The 18,900-nt window shown below is 42.9% G+C and overlaps 1 long non-coding RNA gene across 1 annotated transcript; it reads right to left on the bottom strand.

Annotated features, from left to right (window-relative positions):
- Window positions 1–6,920: 6,920 nt before the first annotated feature.
- Window positions 6,921–11,438, bottom strand: LOC119726609. The gene is made up of 3 exons (XR_005270842.1): window positions 10,058–11,438; window positions 9,485–9,573; window positions 6,921–8,978 (listed from the first exon to the last, which is right to left on the bottom strand). It is a non-coding gene; the product is annotated as an uncharacterized LOC119726609 (long non-coding RNA).
- Window positions 11,439–18,900: the final 7,462 nt, after the last annotated feature.

Below are 18,900 nucleotides of genomic sequence, written 5' to 3'. Positions count from 1 at the left end.
GGGTGGGGACCAGATGAGACTTTTCCAAGTTTATTAGAAAACCTAACCTTGTCGTCAAGTCGACGGTTACCTCTAAGGACTGTCGAACTTCTTCTTTGGACCTGCCTACGATTAACCAATCGTCCAGGTAGAGGAATATCATTATATTCGCTCTTCGAAGTATTGTCGCCAGGGTCTTTGTTACTCTGGTGAAGACCCTTGGTGATGTTGACAGACCGAACGGAAGAGTGAGGAACTCGAAAATTGTATTTTTGTATTGAAAACGAAGGTATTTTCTGTGTTCCCTGCAAATGGGTACGTGAAGATAAGCATCCTGCAGATCTATTGATGCGGCCCAAGATGGTGTCGGGAGAGAATTTAAGACGGTGCGCAGGGTCTCCATTTGGAACCGCCGTGGACGAATAAACCTGTTCAACGGCTTTAGGTTCAGAATAGGACGCCACTCGCCTTGCTTCTTCTTGGGTGTTACGAAGAATGTTGACATGAAACCTGATGTTTCTACTGGGCTTCGCACCGGTTGAATTGCTTGCTTTGATAGCAGGGTTTCTATTTCTTTCTCCAATGCCCTCCGCTGTTCTCTGTCTGATGGAACAGGGGTGGGACGTGAGAACATTACCGATGGGGGAGTGCTTGTAAACTCGAGGCTGTACCCCTGTGTAACTGTCTGAAGCACCCACCCATCGGTGCAAAAGTGGGCCCAAGTCTCCCCGAATTGCCTTAAGCGGCCCCCCACGGGCCCAATCTGGGGGGCCACGGGTGGAGAACCAGCGTCACCGACGCCATCCCCGACCCGCTCGAGAAGAATTCTGGCGGGAGGGAAACCGCGTGCCACGACCTCTTGAGGTTGGCCAGCCAAAACTCCGTCCGGAAGTCGCCTGTGATGTTGTTGCGGCTACAGCTGGTGTTGATCGAGCCACAGTGGTTGATTGGGTAGACTTGGGTGTACGTGTCCGAAAGGAGGGCAAAGGTTTTCTAAACCCTTTGGATCTATTGGAAGTAGTCGGGACCTTAGCCGTTGGTTGTGACTTCTTCCGAGGGGCCTGTAAATTAATACGGTCTGTTGCTTCTAGGCGTTTGGCCTCGGCCTCCATCATCGTCTGGAACTGATCCGCAAACAAATCCTTGCTCCGTAAAGGAAGGGCCTCCATGCGTTTTCTTGCCCCTTCTGAAGGGAAGAAGATCGTTTCCAGAACATTGGAACGTCTGGAGACCGTGGCAAGTACAGAGACCCTAGCAAATTGGTCTAGGATGATGCGTAATCCATCCTCCAGACATTGAAAGGCATTGACAGCCATTGTAGGAGAAACACTGGAACTGGAATCACATGCAGTAACCAAGTATTCTGACAAAAGAAGCATAAATGAAGTCGTTTGCAGACCCATGCGGGATGCTGCATCAACCTTATGTAATGCCTCTTCAAGTTTACCCCGGACAGGATCGGCAAAGGGAACCTTAAGAGTGATTGTTTCCCTGTATCTGCCGCCATCTTGTCCTTTGCATTGTCTGGGATAACCGGAACTGTTAAAAATTCTTCGGTATCCTGCTTTGGAACCCGAAAGGGATGACATGCTGCCTTGGCAAAGGGTTGCCACTTTTTCTGACCAGCTATTGCTTTAAGACGGTTAGAAAAAACCCTGTCCACCGGGAATTCCGGAAAGGTTGACTTTGGGGAATCCCGCTCTGGTACACCTGTGCGTTTTTTAAAACTAGGCCGTGTACCTTGTGAAGATTCTGACTGCTCGGGAATGGGAACCTTTAATATACGAACCATATCCCACATCACTTCACGAAATCTATTATCGGTAGTCTCATAAGGATGACTCTCGGTAGAATCCAAGTCGGACGGCCGATCCATCGAAGATGGACCCGGCCGGGACTCGAGGTCACCCTTAGGTGTTGCCTCGTGTGTATCTACAGCTGTAGAATGAGTAGGTGAAGGTCTATTGGCGTCTCTGCGCGTAGCGCGGTTGACGTCCGAGTCCGACTCTTGCAATGAACCAGACGGGTGAATCGAAATAGCGCCGCCTGATTCCCGGTCAAATTCCCGATCTTCGGCCTCCGCTTGCGGGGGAATTGGGAGTTGTTGTGGCGCCATCGCCGCCAACTGAGCCGACAAAGCCTGAAAACCTTTCAGCAATAAATCCGATGTATTGTCTCTCCGCCCGCGTTTGCGATGACGCGGGTGGTCCGACGACTGGCCAGAAGTCGGCGACGTACTGGCACTGTCGCTCGTTGAAGAGCTAGAATAACGGCGGCGGCGGGATTTATGGGCCCGGCGCCGTTTATTCTTTGGCCGTGATCGATTTTCCGATCCACGGTGACGAGCCATTAAATCAGAAATTCCCGAAGGAACGTCCGAAAGAACCCCGGGCGCCACCGGTGCACGATTATCAGGACCGGGTGCCGGGTTCAACGCGGCAGCCGTCAGACCGATAGGGCCCGGTTCCGCTCGGTTCCCCAGACCAACGGTCGGGGCCGAACGTAAACGCGATGGGCCGATCGGTTTTTGTTTCTTCGGGTTTGCGCCCTCAACCGGTGGCTGAGGACAACCCGGGGAATCCCCTTCGGAGCAATCTGCTCCCGGGGAAATCCCGGCGTCGGCCGCCGGGATTGCCGACGTAGACCGACGTTTTTCTCGGTTTGCCGACTCATCGGCCCGGGAGCTCGCAGACATCCGTCTGGCCCCGGTTTGTACCGAGTCAGGGCCGGTGGTTTTCGGCGCATCGCGCCCACTACCGGTCCTTTTCCTTCCCTTATGGGGACTGGCCTGCGACACTTCCGTGCCCGAAACCTGTCCCCGGGAAAGACTTGCGGCACTGGAACCCTCGGCCATCGGCCCGGCTCCAGTCCGCGAAAGCCCCGTCGCGCGTCCAGGAATGGACCGCGGCGGCTCCGTACTTACCCGCTTCGATGACTTCTTTTTCCGTCCAGAAGTGGTGGAAGCTTCACTTCTTGCCGAGTCTGTAGATTTCGCTAGCCAGGTGTCAATCTTCGTCCACATTTCGGAGCCCCATGGCTCGCAAATGGAACACCTAAGAGCTCTAGAACATGGCCTACACTTAGGACATAATTCGTGGGAGTCGTCTAGGCTATTCGGCAAAATCTTGTGACATTTATTACAAGTCACGAAATTTTTGGGAGGCATTTTGTCAAAGACCCCAAAAACCAGAACAGTCTCAGAACTACAATGTATAGTAGGATTTTCTTCAAACTGTAAGGATAAAAAAATACAAACATATACGTATCCGTTAATGTTCAATGTGTACACGCAAAAACACGAGGTCATAAAACGAAATAAAAACGTTTATAAAACTCGTCTAAAACACAAGCAAATGTAACCAGAAACAAACCAAGTGCTTCCGAGAAACAAATGTATTGCAAATCTTGAGAAAATTAATAACAAATAGCGATTAAAACCAGTAAAAACGTGCATGCTACTGCGAGCATTGAAAACACGTCCTACCGTCACGAGCGCTAAAGAGAAGAGGACGGTAATGGCGGGGGATCTGACTATTGTGGGCGCTGGCGCAGGAGGGCGCTGTGGCACGCTATAGCAAATCTTTACTTTAGCGGTTAATTTCGGTCCTACTAAAGCGCGTCAACAAGCGTCAACAGGCGTCAACAAGCGTCAACAAGTTTTAGTAGTCGTTAAGTGCGCGTCAACAAATTTTTTATAGGCTTTTGAACAATAAAAACAGCTTTATATGGTAGAAAAAGCAATAATGAACATCTTCTGAATATCAATTAAAGTAAAAATTACTTAAAAAGTGGTTTTCCAGCGCGAAATCTACGACAGGTTTTTCGGTTTAGTATTGGCCGCCATCTTGTTTGAGATCTACATACTACGCATGCGTGGAGTGTACCATTCACACATAGGGGTTTCTTTATACTATACGCTTTGCGTTTGGTTTTTGCATTGGGATTTTTTGGCAGACATTGTGAACAGTGTCAGTCGGCATATTTTTCAAATAATTAGCCAAGTACCGTGACCAAGTTTTGCATAATTTATAATTGAAAAAAAAAATAGTTTTCCTAATTTTTAGAATTGAATATTTTCTGTATCGCTAATCGTATCGTATAAAGAAACCCCTATGCATGAATGGTACACTCCACGCATGCGTAGTATGTAGATCGCTTTAGATCGCTGTAGATCTCAAACAAGATGGCGGCTAATACTAAACCGAAAAACCCGTCGTAGATTTTGCGCTGGAAAACCACTTTTTAAGTAATTTTAACCTTAATTGATATGCAGAAGATGTTCATTATTGCTTTTTCTACCATATAAAGCTGTTTTTATTGTTAAAAGGCCTATACAAAATTTGTTGACGCGCACTTAACGACTACTAAAACTTGTTGACGCTTGTTGACGCGCTTTAGTAGGACCCGTTAATTTACATAGTTAAGGAAATATGCATTTATAGGTCCAACAGGTAAGTAGGGAACGAAGTGGACATCGGCATACATTTTCCAGTTTATGTATATTAACGTTTTGAAGAGCTCCCTCATCATGACCCTGGGTACCAGCGCCCCCCTCCCCCTTTTTCATTTTACGGTCGCCAAGTGTCCGGAGAAAGAAAAATGTTGGCCGCGGATGTGCGAGTGCGGATGCCTCCCCCAGTTGGATACGCCATCACTGAGCAATATTATAGTCCAGCTCATGTGTGAGGCAGAAATGTAAACCTTCACTTTGTATATTATCTGATTCACTTACGACGGAAACAATCGTTAACATTAGAGGGCTCTGAGATCTGGCGTAGACAGAAGGCCACTTTTCGGCCGCCAGGTTCTTTTCAGCTGGCAGAACGGCCGCAAATACTGAGAAACGTCGAACTTTTCATCTGCTTTTCTGCTCTGGGGGAGCTCCTCCCCACAAACTCAGGATTTGGAGACGGCAAAATAGACTCGAGACACAATGACGTCACGCTTTGTTTACATGTGCACTTTCCTATGGGAGGTTTGTGGGTCTCGTCTTCACATCACTAACCCACACCCAAGCATGCACGACCAGCTGATAACATCAAATGGTTACCCCCCATCCAATTGCCAACGCAACGACAACCCAGTACAAGTCCCCGTACTTACCCGTAATCAGCTGTAAGTTGCATGGCAACTCCTCCCTCAAATGCCGGTGGAAGCAGAACCAACCATCCAGTCAATCTGTAGTTATAATCCACAAGCTATATCCGTCAAGTTTGGCTTAGTTTCAGGAAAACATTTCCACAAGATTTCGGTAAAGATCCAGGAGCGAATATCTGCAGTGATTCAACAGTTCAAGCCCTTCTTGAAGCAAGTCTTGCACCAAAGCCAAAGCAGCTGGCCTAGCCCCAAGGCGGGAACGTTGTCCTTGTTCTCCCTGTCTTGTCAATGAACTCAGCCAAGCGTACCAAGTCCAGAGCCAACGTTGATTCAGCTCGGCTTGATTGACGGCTACCCTTTTCACACTTTACCGCGATGAGGGCACAATGGTTTCCCTGGAAGCCCGGCCCATGTGAGCCCACCAACTGGTTTGGGTATTCAGTAAGGGCCCTTTGTGGTTGTCTAATCCCCCGTTCAAGAAAACAATGGGTAGTAATTATGCAAATAAGGGTGGGTAGGCTGTTGCTGCTGCTGATACGCAGTTACGGGAGCGCTGGGGGAGTTCTATTATGGTAAGATGTGGTGAGACCATACTATGGGAATGGTTTGGTATGGGATATTTGTCACTATAGGTGCACACCTGGACTCAAGATGCGTTCAAAGATCAAGAGCAGCTGTGCGCTGCATAAAAACCAACTCAAACCCTGCAAACTCGGACTGCATGCCAACTCGGCCAATATAAACCAACTCGGCGTGAGTTGGCAGTTTCCAAGTTGGCATGTGCCCGAGTCGGTGTGGGTCCGAGTTGGTTTGGGTTCGAGCCATAGAGCTATATACAGCTGTGGCGCAGTAAAGATGGTTTAGCTCTGACAAGAGGAACGTTGTTAGCGTTCGTGTAGGTCTTATGTTTCCACTTTTTATCTTTCTGTTATAAATCTTGAAACTTCCAGCTTCTTGGCTTATCTAGGGTTTGTCCTCAGTATTCTTTTTATTTTAAGTCAAATACGCTCACGTGTTTGATTGGAAATTGTCCCGAGCCCTAGCCTTCAATTAATGACCAATTCTTGGGATCGGGGGGGGGGGGGGGGGGGGAGGGGGGGGTTGTAAGCGTTCGTGTAGGTCTTATGTTTCCACTTTTTATCTTTCTGTTTTAAATCGTGAAACTTCCAGCTTCTTGGCTTATCTAGGGTTTGTCCTCAGTATTCTTTTTATTTTAAGTCAAATACGCTCACGTGTTTGATTGGAAATTGTCCCGAGCCCTAGCCTTCAATTAATGACCAATTCTTGGGATGGGGGGGGGGGGGGGGGGAAGGATCGGGGGGGGGGGGGGGGGTTAACTCTGTCCTGCAATATAGGATACACCCGGGGGGGGGGGGGCGTACCAACTCGGACCCAAACCAACTCAAACCCTGCCAACTCGGACTGCATGCCAACTCGGCCCATAAACCAATTCGGCGTGAGTTTGCATGTTTCCGAGTTGGTAGTGTGTCCGAGATGGCGTGGGTCCGAGTTGGTTGGGTTCGAGCCATAGAGCTAAAACTTGGTCCCGGTGCTCTGACCCTGCTCCTTAACCGCTTATTGCACTTGTGTCGCTTTAAAAATTTAGGTTCAATGCAACTGAATCAAAACAAACGAAATTTGATTTTAATTATAATAGCAGCACTTCAGATTGATTTGAATTTGTTATCAAACTATCGTTATTCAATATACAGTAATGGTCAGAAGTCAGTACCACCTTTTATTCAAGACTATCATTTCGTTTTGATTCAGTCACATTGTTTGGTTTTTATCTATAAACATAACCGAAACTACCAAACAGAGAAAACAACGAATTGACAAGTTAAACTATTTCATAGTATCTTTGTTGTTTAATAGCTGGATCACCATTCTTCAACTATTCACGTAATACAATTATTATCAGCAATTAAAGTAAACATTAGAATAATTTTAAAGAACCTTGAGCCCATGCCTACATATAAAAAGGTAATGAAAAATATACAAAATATACAAAAGATCATGTTTGTTGTGTTGATCATGCTCATAAACCTTAGCTATAGTCTTACATAATATGACTCGGCATTTGAAAATCTTTTGTGATTTTTTTTGTACATTAACACAGAATTCATTTGCATTTTGCTTTATGTTCTTTTAAATATTTTGAACGAGACCTGGATACGGTGACTTCCCTCTTTTTTTTGGGGGGGGGGACTTTTATCAATCGTGAACATACACAATACTATCGTATACACAAATTACATAGAGTTCACAATTCCAAGTACGTCATTATCTTGTGTACACAAATACAAGTATCGTGTATCAAGTATCGTGCAAATGGATGCACTTTTCAGGAGACCATGGAGGAATAAAGACATAGGTTATATCCACATAATATCGTAGAGGTACTTGGAAATTGTACGTATTCACGAAAGCAAATTATACGGCGTGCAAAGATAATCCTTTTAAAAAATCCATAGCCCACCTCCAGTTTTTAATAAAGATTTCTATTAAAAATACAGATATTTCATTTCTAACTTTGAGCTATTTCTATTGAGATAGAGATAAACTGAGATCTCTTAGAAAGAGACATCTTTTTAAACTTAAGGAATTTATTATTATTTTTTATTTTGGCCTGCATAAAAATAACATAACTAATGTATACGTATACATTCGTTCCGTTTACGTACATCATACATGTATAACTGTGTGTACCTACAATCTAATAGTACCGTTTACTATTATAGGTACTTGAAAACAGAACTGAGGTAACGTACATGATAGTATTGTGTATAAAGTAGCGTACACCAAAGAATTCAATAAAAAAACATACAATGTATTCACATTTCGTTGTATATCTATTTGGAAAATGTCTAAGTCAATTAAAAACAAGAATTTAGGTTGACATCCGAAGAGTAAAAAAAATACAGGTAAAAACCCGAATTGGAAATTTTGTTAATCCCATAATTTTCACAGGCCTAATAATATAGCGATCGAAGCCAAATACAAATTGTTTTGAAGTGTTTGAAGCAGATAGATAACCATAAAGAGAAAGCCAATTAAATGGAGCTGCTAGACAGAGAATTAATCAAAGCTAAGAAAATATTCGCTTACCAATATATGCTTATAGCCAAAGTGTTGTGCAATGCATACTGCCGAGTGTTTTTTTTTCAGCTGATTTTGCTAAGCGCATATATTTTCTGCTTACCAACTCCATGCTATTTTACAGTGAACCTGAACCATTTCCTTATATCTTCAATTTACTGGCTCGGTAAAGAGTACATTCATGATTCAATATCCCCAACTGTTTTGACATCTTGAAAGTTTATGAAAACGGAACACTTTAAAGTCAATACAATACATTCGTCTGACAATACATTTTGTCTGACATGTTTGATTTTAGTTAAATTTTCTCAACAATGCTACGAGGATTTTCTATATAAGTCATTCTAGATGAATCCGGGCACGTGAACACTTTACATTCACGAGGCCCCCTTCAATGGAGAAACAATAGCTAGCACAATGCTTTCGCCATTGATGGGGGCCTCCGTGATAGAATTTATAGCGTGCCAGGATTGGTCTATAAGATTATGCTGGTTATCATGGAAAATCCTAGGATTCAATATCGGCCACTTTGTCTACATTATTGATATACTTTTATAGAAATGTACACAGATGAGAAGCTTTTAATAACATAATTATGTAATTTATTTCTTGCATGATAATTTTTTTTTTTTATTCTCTGAACACAACAAATATCTTTGTGAATCCTAAGACAATTGTTCATATACTGAGCCAGCCTGCGATAGGTTAGGAAGATAGTCAATCACAACAGGGTCGGTGTCAGCTGAGTTCTTGTCGTCACTCAAAGTTGGACGTGAAAGGCCGTTCCAGATTTCAGAAGTTACCTTCGTGTAGTTAAACAAAGAAAAGAGCAAATTAACTTAGGCATCAAGTGTACAGTTAACACGTTTTGTTTTGTTGCTCAACAGAAACAAAAGACCTTAGCGAACAAGTCGAATCAAGTTATTAACCTAGGTTCAGTCGATCAATTGATCACCTGATCAATTTCACGTTTTAAATGCTAATTTAAGCTTGGTGAACGGTAGTCAATAATTTTGGAAACTTCAAGGAAACTTCTGCTTTTGTATTCCGGGTGTTAGAGATCAGTACAACAGTGGACAAACAATATGCTAATGGGTGGACGGACTGACAAACTGAGGCTAGCATTGACATGAGAGGATAGGCACCTAACTTTATAAGAAAAACACTAATAACAACATAGCCACACTCGTTTTTTCGTATTGTGAAGAGAATGATAAAGGTGTACATGCAAATTGTACCCCATAATCAACCGTTCACTCAAAGGACGAACATGTTGCTGTTGAGAACATGACATGTAAGCAGTTATTACCTCCACGCATCAACATGGCGATTGGGGAATTCCGGGACACGAAGCCATCGCAATGTAGAGCGGATGATCCCACAAACTTGGAGCTGTATCTGTGTTGCAAAATAAAAAAAAATCGGGGAAAGATTTATTCCTGACACGTCTGAACACTGCACTGTTTCAAGGCCATACACACCACGCCTTTCTTCTTTTTGCCTAGTCGGGCAGATTGTTGCACAATATGATGAAATTGTTCATTTGATCATAAAAACATGAAATTTGGCACTGTCACCGTAGTATGTCATGGGAAAGATATTTTGCTATTCGCAGACTGTCCTTTTGAAAATTTTGAAAATTGCTTACTATTCTTTGGTGGTTTTTCAAAGGACAAATTTTACTCCTTTATCAAACAGAAAATCTTATCACCAATTTGCTGTACTAAAGTCAATCTGCTGTACTAAAGGATTTGATTTAATGGTCCCCTATCAGGCAGATCCTGGCACAAACAGCCGCTGAAATGAAGCAGGCTGCGCGTGCCAGGACCGCCTGCGCGTCTGGAAAAAAATAATTCAAATTCAGTCTTGGGCCAATGCTTACCCCATCACCGTTTTAGTTGACTGGCTTCCATGTAGAAACGGCATACAAAGCTCATCCAGTGGGGTCATCGCTCAGTTTCCCTCCTGGCTTGCATTCTCATTCGTCATCTCAGCCAGGTGAACTTGGGATGCTGCAGTCTCCTCCTCATCCAGCTCGTCTTAGGATGGTTACGCCACTCCCGAAACACTGTGTAAATCTCGTGCTGTTGAAGACAAAAAAACTCGGCCTTTGCTGGGCAAGGTTAGTATTTATTCCAACTACATGTATCACAAGTCGTCGAGTCAACTCCAAGTCACGTCATTTGGTCTTTCGTCACCTTACCATAGGCCTGACTATTAACTGTTCTTAGGCCAAGCTAAATGAAAAAATTAATTACAACTTACACAAAATTTACCTTTTTCTTCACATCTTTCTCATCCACGAGAAGAGATGCGGCACTCCAGCGACAAAGTGTTCTATGTCTTCCAATTACCTGCCTGTTATTTGTAGTGTTTAATGATCCCTTTATTTTGTACTGCTACAATCAAGATGCGCGCCTTGAAAATTAAAGGGATAGTAATAACATACATGTTTTGGCAATTGCATGCCGACCTTGAATGATCGGACTTACGCAAAAAAATTTTAAGCAAGTTGACCTATCAGTCAAAATTTCGTCATGGGAGAAAAATGTTATTACATGTACAATATTCACATTCGCGATTGTGGCCAACAATTTGAATGAATCTGTTGTCCTCATACATAACAGTGCTTTTAACCTTGGACTGATGAGCTCGTCAACACAAACCAAAAGGAGCGTGTATACCGCGTTCATACAATAAGGAAACGACGGTTATGGTAAACACCAAAACACCAATAGAAAATTATACACAATATAGGTCTTGTCCTTATATAAACAAGCTAAACACAGCTGATATATGAAACAGATAATACTATGTTGTTGCTTTTTTCGAATCCCAGTGCCAACCATTCTGGTCGGACTTACAAGTTGGTTTTACATTCATTTTGACATGGGCGTTTGGAAAGATACGAGGAGCAAAACGGAATTTCTTTCTTAGTGCGCCCCTTAACACGATGCACACACCATCCTTTACACGTCAAAAGGGAACTTCAGTATACATATAAAGTTCTTACCCGTGCCGACCTGTGTTGGTCGGACTTACAACTCACTTATATGTAAATTCTGAAAAGGACAAAAATTGTTACGACTTATAAGTTGTATTTGGAAAGACACGAGGAACAAACAGAAGTTCTTCCTTTCTGCGCCCCATAATAAGATGCACACACCGTCCTCCTATTAGAAACATGTCCAAAAGGAACAAAGTTTTACATATATATGTGATTTTTTTTACCCGTGCCGACCTTTCCTGATCGGACTTACAACTCACTTATATGTAAATTCTGAAAAGGACAAAAATTGTTACGACTTATAAGTTGTATTTGGAAAGACACGAGGAACAAACAGAAGTTCTTCCTTTCTGCGCCCCATAATAAGATGCACACACCGTCCTCCTATTAGAAACATGTCCAAAAGGAACAAAGTTTTACATATATATGTGATTTTTTTTACCCGTGCCGACCTTTCCTGATCGGACTTACAACTCACTTTTTAATACATTTTGACAAGAACAAATACTTTTACTTAAACGTTTTTACATTTCGAGAAGAAAAAAAAAAACAACACCTTTACGTTTTCCGCCAATCTTGCAGATCGGACTTACAAAAAAGGCATGATTGTGTCACATTTATACCCGAGTCGAAAACGGCCGATTTAACCGGCTTTATTTTCTTGGCGTTATTTTCTTGACTGACGCATTTGTTAGTCGACTCGACTGCTCTTAGTTTAAATTACTCCCCAAAAATGTAATTTGCAATTCATCTGTTCTGTCCTTGCACCGTGCTCTTAATCTTCACAGATAAAACACGTCAACACAAGGAAACGCTGCTTAGAGGTAAACAACAAGACATCAGTAAGCTAAACACACTATAAGTCCTTACAAAATATCAATTAATAATGATGACATGATTTCTTTGCCATGCCGACCTTTTCTGATCGGACTTACAAATTGTTTTTTATGTGTAACATTTGACAAGAATAAGAAGCAAAACAGAACAATACCCATACGAAGGTATGATTGACAGCTGTTGAAATTATGCCGAAACAATTACGAGACTTCAAAAACGGTGTCCGAATAGGGTATTATTTTCTCCCCATATCGGTGAATTATTTTGTGAACGGAGGCAACGAAAGCAAATTTAATCCTGCCTCGACACGGTTCATATACAACAAAACAATACATTTTATGTCCCCGTTTGCCAATCTTTTCCGATCGGACTTACCAAAAAAGGCGTAATTTATTTAAACATTAAAAATATGTAAATGAAGTACCGGCCGTAAATCATTTCGTCAATTTAACAAAGATTGCACGGTCAATCGATTCAACAAAGGATTTTGTGGATCACTCACCTCGCAACTTTACCATTGATTGCGGAGTTGGTAATTTCGTAAAAATTTTCGTGCCATTTGACGCAAGAATTGAATCCCAGATTGCCAAGTGGAGATATGGAGGAGTAGCGAATCTCCTCGTGCTTGTAATTCTAACGGATAGTAATAATCCTTCGCGAATTTATTCGACACATCCTATCAATCATTCCGTGAAGTTTTTCGAGAATTCCAACGTGAATCGGTCATTTGACGGGGCGATTCCGCTTTGTGATATTTGTGGGAGATTGCCGAGTGATCGAGTCGCTCTGATTTTTATGAAATTTGTCGGGTGACTCAACTCGCTCGTGATTTTTACCCAAAGCTTGATAATTTCAATGAATCTGCTCTGTCCCCATACAGTGCTTCTAACCTTGCACTGTTGAAACGTCAACGCAGACCAATATATACCGCCTTCATACAATAAAGGAACGCTACTTTAGTAAACACCAAACACCAGTGTGAGTTGTACTCGCCAGTCCAAAAAAACTCAATAATGACATGATTTCTTTGCCATGCCGATCTTTCCTAATCGGACTTACAAGTCGTTTTTTTACATTAAAAAGAGAGATGAGGAGCAAAACGGTACAATATCCAAACGAAGGTAGGTTTCACTCTGTAGGATTGACAGCTGTTGAAAACTGTGTGCGCGATGGGGTACTGTCCCCATAAGAAAATATCTGTTAATTATTTTGTGAGAACAGAGGCAACGGAAGGTAATTTAATCCTGCCTGCTCACATACAACAAACATTACATTTTTATGTCCCTGTTTGCCAATCTTTTCCGATCGGACTTACCAAAAAGGAGTAATTTATGTAAAAATATGTTAAAAAAGTACCGGCCGTAAATCATTTTGTCCATTTAACACAGATTGCACGGTCAATCGATTCAAAAAAAGATTTTGTGGATCACTCACCTCGCAACTACATCATAGATTACAGGGTTGGTAATTTCGTAACATTTTGATCTAGCGTGAATCAATTCGTTAATTTTAATGTCCACACTTTCGTCAATATTTGATTTAGGAAGACACCCTCTGTTTCGAGTTAAATTCACAATACTGCCATTTGCCTTAAAGAAAGTTTACGATAAAATTGGGGCAGCAGACCCGCCACTGCCATTTGCCTGATAGAAAGTTTATGATTACATAGGGGCAGCAGACCCGCCACTGCCATTTGCCTTATAGAAAGTTTATGATTAAATTGGGGCAGCAGACCCGCCACTGCCATTTGCCTTATAGAAAGTTATGATTAAATTGGGGCAGCAGACCCGCCACTGCCATTTGCCTTATAGAAAGTTATGATTAAATTGGGGCAGCAGACCCGCCACTGCCATTTGCCTTATAGAAAGTTTATGATTAAATTGGGGCAGCAGACCCGCCACTGCCATTTGTCTTATAGATATTTATGATTAAATTGGGGCAGCAGACCCGCCACTGCCATTTGCCTTATAGAAAGTTTATAATTAAATTGGAGCAGCAGACCCGCCACTGCCATTTGCCTTATAGAAAGTTTATGATTAAATTTGGGCAGCAGACCCGCCACTGCCATTAGTCTTATAAAAAGTTTATGATTAAATTGGGGCAGCTGACCCGCCACTGCCATTTGCCTGATAGAAAGTTTATGATTAAATTGGGGCAGCAGACCCGCCACTGCCATTTGTCTTATAGATATTTATGATTAAATTGGGGCAGCAGACCCGCCACTGCCATTTGCCTTATAGAAAGTTTATGATTAAATTGGGGCAGCAGACCCGCCACTGCCATTTGCCTTATAGAAAGTTTATGATTAAATTGGGGCAGCAGACCCGCCACTGCCATTTGTCTTATAGAAAGTTTATGATTAAATTGGGGCAGCAGATCCACCACTGTCATTTGTCTGATAGAAAGTTAAAGATTAAATTGGGGCAGCAGACCCGCCACTGCCATTTGCCTCATAGAAATGTGTATGTAAATTGGGGCAGCAGACCCGCCACTGCCATTTGCCTGATAGAAAGTTTATGATTAATTTCGGGCAGCAGACCCGCCAATGCCAATTGTCTTTTAGAAATTTATGATTAAATTGGGGCAGCAGACCCGCCACTGCCATTTGCCTTATAGAAAGTTTATGATTAAATTGGTGCAGCAGACCCGCCACTGCCATTTGTCTTATAGAAAGTTTATGATTAAATTGGGGCAGCAGACCCGCCACTGCCATTTGCCTAAAAGAAAGTTTATGATTAAATTGGGGCAGCAGACCCGCCACTGCCATTTGCCTAAAAGAAAGTTTATGATTAAATTGGGGCAGCAGACCCGCCACTGCCATTTGTCTTAAAGAAAGTTTATGATTAAATTGGGGCAGCAGACCCGCCACTGCCATTTGCCTTATAGAAAGTTTATGATTAAATTGGGGCAGCAGACCCGCCACTGCTGTTTGTCTTATAGAAAGTTTATGATTAAATTGGGGCAGCAGACCCGCCACTGCCATTTGTCTTAAAGAAAGTTTATGATTAAATTGGGGCAGCAGACCCGCCACTGCCATTTGCCTTATAGAAATGTATGATTAAATTGGGGCAGCAGACCCGCCACTGCCATTTGCCTTATAGAAAGTTATGATTAAATTGGGGCAGCAGACCCGCCACTGCCATTTGCCTAAAAGAAAGTTTATGATTAAATTGGGGCAGCAGACCCGCCACTGCCATTTGTCTTAAAGAAAGTTTATGATTAAATTGGGGCAGCAGACCCGCCACTGCCATTTGCCTTATAGAAAGTTTATGATTAAATTGGGGCAGCAGACCCGCCACTGCCATTTGTCTTATAGAAAGTTTATGATTAAATTTGGGCAGCAGACCCGCCACTGCCATTTGTCTTATAGAAATTTATGATTAAATTGGGGCAGCAGACCCGCCACTGCCATTTGCCTTATAGAAATGTATAATTAAATTGGGGCAGCAGGCCCGCCACTGACATTTGCCTTATAGAAAGTTTATGATTAAATTGGGGCAGCAGACCCGCCACTGCCATTTGCCTAAAAGAAAGTTTATGATTAAATTGGGGCAGCAGACCCGCCACTGCCATTTGTCTTAAAGAAAGTTTATGATTAAATTGGGGCAGCAGACCCGCCACTGCCATTTGCCTTATAGAAAGTTTATGATTAAATTGGGGCAGCAGACCCGCCACTGCCATTTGTCTTATAGAAAGTTTATGATTAAATTTGGGCAGCAGACCCGCCACTGCCATTTGTCTTATAGAAATTTATGATTAAATTGGGGCAGCAGACCCGCCACTGCCATTTGCCTTATAGAAATGTATAATTAAATTGGGGCAGCAGGCCCGCCACTGACATTTGCCTTATAGAAAGTTTATGATTAAATTGGGGCAGCAGACCCGCCACTGCCATTTGCCTTAAAGAAAGTTTATGATTAAATTGGGGCAGCAGACCCGCCACTGCCATTTGTCTTAACGAAAGTTATGATAAAATTGGGGCAGCAGACCCGCCACTGCCATTTGTCTTATAGAAAGTTTATGATTAAATTGGGGCAGCTGATCCGCCACTGCCATTTGCCTTATAGAAAGTTATGATTAAATTGGGGCAGCAGACCCGCCACTGCCATTTGCCTTATAGAAAGTTTATGATTAAATTGGGGCAGCAGACCCGCCACTGCCATTTGTCTTATAGAAAGTTTATGATTAAATTGGGGCAGCAGACCCGCCACTGCCATTTGTCTTATAGAAAGTTATGATAAAATTGGGGCAGCAGACCCGCCACTGCCATTTGCCTTATAGAAAGTTTATGATTAAATTGGGGCAGCAGACCCGCCACTGCCATTTGCCTTATAGAAAGTTTATGATTAAACTGGGGCAGCAGACCCGCCACTGCCATTTGCCTTATAGAAAGTTTATGATTAAATAGGGGCAGCAGACCCGCCACTGCTGTTTGTCTGATAGAAAGTTTATGATTAAATTGGGGCAGCAGACCCGCCACTGCCATTTGTCTTATAGAAAGTTTATGATTAAATTGGGGCAGCAGACCCGCCACTGCCATTTGTCTTATAGAAAGTTATGATAAAATTGGGGCAGCAGACCCGCCACTGCCATTTGCCTTATAGAAAGTTTATGATTAAATTGGGGCAGCAGACCCGCCACTGCCATTTGCCTTATAGGAAGTTTATGATTAAATTGGGGCAGCAGACCCGCCACTGCCATTTGCCTGATAGAAAGTTTATGATTAAATTGGGGCAGCAGACCCGCCACTGCTGTTTGTCTGATAGAAAGTTTATGATTAAATTGGGGCAGCAGACCCGCCACTGCCATTTGTATTAAAGAAAGTTTATGATTAAATTGGGGCAGCAGACCCGCCACTGCCATTTGCCTTATAGAAAGTTTATCATTAAATTGGAGCAGCAGACCCGCCACTGCCATTTGCCTTATAGAAAGTTTATGATTAAATTTGGGCAGCAGACACGCCACTGCCATTTGTTTTGTAGAAAGTTTATGCTGAAATTGGGGCAGCAGACCCGCCAATGCCATTTGTTTTATAGAAAGTTTATGATTAAATTGGGGCAGCAGACCCGCCACTGCCATTTGTTTTGTAGAAAGTTTATGCTAAAATTGGGGCAGCAGACCCGCCACTGCCATTTGACTTACAGAATGTAAATTGGGGCAGCAGACCCGCCACTGCCATTTGCCTTATAGAAATTTTATGATTAAATTGGGGCAGCAGACCCGCCACTGCCATTTGCCTTATAGAAAGTTTATGATTAAATAGGGGCAGCAGACCCGCCACTGCCATTTGCCTGATAGAAAGTTTATGATTAAATTGGGGCAGCAGACCCGCCACTGCCATTTGTCTTATAGAAAGTTTGATTAAATTGGGGCAGCAGACCCGCAACTGCCATTTGTCTTATAGAAAGTTATGATAAAATTGGGGCAGCAGACCCGCCACTGCCATTTGCCTTATAGAAAGTTTATGATTAAATTGGGGCAGCAGACCCGCCACTGCCATTTGCCTTAAGAAAGTTTATGATTAAATTGGGGCAGCAGACCCGCCACTGCCATTTGTCTTATAGAAAGTTTATGATTAAATTGGGGCAGCAGACCCGCCACTGCCATTTATCTTATAGAAATTTATGATTAAATTGGGGCAGCAGACCCGCCACTGCCATTTGCCTTATAGAAAGTTTATGAATAAATTGGGGCAGCAGACCCGCCACTGCCATTTGCCTCATAGAAATGTGTATTTATATTGGGGCAGCAGACCCGCCACTGCCATTTGCCTGATAGAAAGTTTATGATTAAATAGGGGCAGCAGACCCGCCACTGCCATTTGCCTTATAGAAAGTTTATGATTAAATTGGGGCAGCAGACCCGCCACTGCCATTTGCCTGATAGAAAGTTTATGATTAAATAGGGGCAGCAGACCCGCCACTGCCATTTGCTTTATAGAAAGTTTATTATTAAATTGGGGCAGCAGACCCGCCACTGCCATTTGCCTGATAGAAAGTTTATGATTAAATTGGGGCAGCAGACCGGCCACTGCCATTTGCCTTATAGAAAGTTTATGATTAAATAGGGACAGCAGACCCGCCACTGCCATTTGCCTGATAGAAAGTTTATGATTAAATTGGGGCAGCAGACCCGCCACTGCCATTTGTCTTATAGATATTTATGATTAAATTGGGGCAGCAGACCCGCCACTGCCATTTGCCTTATAGAAAGTTTATAATTAAATTGGAGCAGCAGACCCGCCACTGCCATTTGCCTTATAGAAAGTTTATGATTAAATTTGGGCAGCAGACCCGCCACTGCCATTTGTCTTATAGAAAGTTTATGATTAAATTGGGGCAGCAGACCCGCCACTGCCATTTGCCTGATAGAAAGTTTATGATTAAATTGGGGCAGCAGACCCGCCACTGCCATTTGTCTTATAGAAATTTATGATTAAATTGGGGCAGCAGACCCGCCACTGCCATTTGCCTTATAGAAAGTTTATGATTAAATTGGGGCAGCAGACCCGCCACTGCCATTTGCCTTATAGAAAGTTTATGATTAAATTGGGGCAGCAGACCCGCCACTGCCATTTGTCTTATAGAAAGTTTATGATTAAATTGGGGCAGCAGATCCGCCACTGCCATTTGTCTGATAGAAAGTTTATGATTAAATTGGGGCAGCAGACCCGCCACTGCCATTTGCCTCATAGAAATGTGTATTTAAATTGGGGCAGCAGACCCGCCACTGCCATTTGCCTCATAGAACGTTTATGATTAAATTGGGGCAGCAGACCCGCCACTGCCATTTGCCTGATAGAAAGTTTATGATTAAATAGGGGCAGCAGACCCGCCACTGCCATTTGCCTTATAGAAAGTTTATGATTAAATTGGGGCAGC

This window comes from Patiria miniata, unplaced genomic scaffold (assembly GCF_015706575.1).
Source record: "Patiria miniata isolate m_02_andy unplaced genomic scaffold, ASM1570657v1 HiC_scaffold_2, whole genome shotgun sequence".
Lineage (NCBI taxonomy): Eukaryota > Metazoa > Echinodermata > Asteroidea > Valvatida > Asterinidae > Patiria > Patiria miniata.
This window is presented reverse-complemented; position numbering and strand designations above follow the sequence as displayed.